Source organism: Uloborus diversus, chromosome 3, assembly GCF_026930045.1.
Source record: "Uloborus diversus isolate 005 chromosome 3, Udiv.v.3.1, whole genome shotgun sequence".
Taxonomy (NCBI): domain Eukaryota; kingdom Metazoa; phylum Arthropoda; class Arachnida; order Araneae; family Uloboridae; genus Uloborus; species Uloborus diversus.
In genome coordinates, this window is record NC_072733.1 from 168,376,467 (window position 1) to 168,379,408 (window position 2,942).

The following is a 2,942-nucleotide window of genomic DNA, read 5'->3' on the forward strand; positions in this document are numbered from 1 at the left end:
CCGTTGTTCAAATTATATGATTTTCTTTCTTTTTTTTTTGACGTAAAAGGATAAAAATATAAGAGAGTGTGCGACTTGAAAAATCAACTTTCGATTTTTTTTGGGGAGGGGGAGACACCCTAATACATACACACACCGTAAAAGGATTGAACAAAAAAGATTGATATATTAGCTCACCAGAAGACGCTAAGAAAAATGTCCGTTATCATACTCTCACACACTGTAATGCTCGTATTTATTGTAAGTCCCCCAGAAAAGTTCATTTTCATCCTTTTCTATAACATTTTCAGTAGCTTCTTTTTATTTGGAGAATGCTGTCAAAAATTTAAGCCTTGCTAAAATATTTTTGTTTTTCAATCTTCGGTCTGTTCATATAAAATTCACCAAATTTTCAACTCGCGAAATCACCGATATCTTCATTTTCGCGAAAATAAGTGCATTTCACAATATAAATATTGGTGAAATATGAAAATTAAGAGGGCAAAAAAACTAATGGCGTCAAACAGATAGAACGTATGGCGTCAAAATGAAATGCCTGAGGTCAGCTCGTATTTTTATGAGTCTTATTTCTCATTGCATTCGCTGATGTACTTGTGTAAAGTTTGCGCCAGTCAAATTCGTTTGAACCTTGATTTTTTTTTATTTTTTTTTTTTTTAGTTTATTTAAAAGTAGTTTCCAGAATTCGCTACAAACTACTATTTTTTTGTAGTTAACTACTCACTACACTACTTTTTTATAAAAGTAATGCGCTACACTACAAACTACGCAAAAATGTAACTACTACAGTAGCGTCGCTACTTGTAGCGCTCTACTTCCAACCACTGCTCAAAACAATATTAAAAGATATTATAAATATGCTCGTAAACACTTAGTTTTTTTTTTTTTTATTTAACTAAGCACATATGTACGTTTCCTTTATCTCAGTATTTTTTGAAAATCAAATGATAGTATCGCAGCAGACAATGAAATCGTGAAGACACTAAAACGTAGAAAACTTGGGCTAAATTTAATAGTCAGCATTCAAAATTTCAAGCAAAGGCTGAAATAGATCAAATGCTATAGTTTGCAGTCGATTTTAATAATTATGGAGTACTACTGTTTTATAAATTTGTTGTATAATATGCTCAGCAAAATCATTTGAAGTGAAAGTAAACGTTTGACGCTTGAGATTTTCTTACAGTCACCAAATTTTGGGCAATCATCCTTTCATTCTGGCCAAATCGTCAAGGCCTAAAATATGTAGTGCTCAGAATATATTGATATTTTTAGCATAGGATTGATCCCGCACCTGCTGGACTCTTTTGATATAGTTAGTATGTGGTGAACTGATGAACAAGAGCGGTGAGCAAGGTTGTAGCACTGTTGCAAGTGGAATTAGTTGGTGTTGTTTTATGTATTAACGGTAAGCATTCTTCTTAGTACATTAAAGGTATTAATAATGCGCTTATTGCGATGAATGAAACTGCTTGCGGTTTCCGGGGACTAGTGACCGATAGAGAGAAGAGGGCGGTGGCTCTCTATAATTGAGGTAAACTTAATCAGGCAGCATTGTGAAGGCTATGCAGATCCTTATCACAGCATTACGACGCTGCCAAGGTAGGTTTGCCCAAACCATATTTAATATGTTGATAATTAAAATCCTAATACGCCATAAAAATACAACTCATATGAAAAATTAACACATTTAATCTAGGCTAACAGTGTTTTGTTCACTAACTTCAAAAGTGCATTTTTATTAGTAAACTTGTAAAAATTTGGTGACAACATTTTATTCCTAATTGAAATTCAAATAGAATGTTATTTCCATAACTCAAAATAATAATGTAAGGTATGAAAACCAGACACGAGCTCTGAAAAATATACAGAACAATGAATAAATAAATTTAAAGGGAAAAAAAGCGTAAGAACATATTAAAAAAAAAAAAAAAATGCGTCAAATCTTTTTTTTTTTGGAGCACGCTGGGGGGGGGGGGGGGGGTGTCTGCGAATCTCGTAATTTTTCCGGAGGGGGTCCGCAGAGGTCTGAAATTTGTTAACTTCTGCGATAAACAATAGATCTGGTGGATTAGTTTACATTTTAAAGCTATTATTAATGTAATTTAATGTCTTTTTTACTTGGCGAAACATTTTAAATTGCAAAGAATTTTTTACGTATTTTAAACACTCATTTTAATACTTTCATTCATTCAAGTTGAGTTCTTTGAGTCTTTGAGTTCTTAGCACGGGCATCGCCGTGCGGGTACTTATAGTCAAAAATATTTCTGCATTGAAACTCTCATCATTGACGTATTTTTTTTTAGCAGTAGTGCTTTTGCACTTTATATTATCACCTGAATTCGCTCCCAGAAATAGTACTAAGATTTTACACCCTTTCGATTACTACATTTTTACTAATGAAGTTATAAGATGACATTGTGGGGGTGCAGATATGGCATATTGTTCTTATTATTCATATTTGTCAAATTTTAGTAGAAGAAATGAATTATTTAAATTTGTTTGGATTGTTTCCAACATTTTGTACACACAGAAATGTTTTTAAAACATTCATTTAATTGCTTTGAAAACTTAAATAATTATTTGCGTGTGGATTAAAAACTATGTAGCTTATGTCTTTAAAACAAACTTCCCAATCACTTTCTAATGATTTTCAAATAACGCAAGTGTAAACAATTTTAGCAAACTTTCCATTCGAAATGGGTGTCACGCATATTTTCTTGTTGACTAAATGTTGGACAGTTATTGTTAAAATTGGAAATCGATATTTATAAAGCAACACGCATACACTTCCAATTATATTGCCAAAAACTCCGTTTCATTATTCATTCGGCATTCTCTAACATCAAATAAAATATCTTCAATCAAACAGCATACTCTTTGAAAAAAAGTGCCACTAAAATTTTTTCAGTTCAAAGCGAAGTATTTTGATTATATTTTCCGAAAA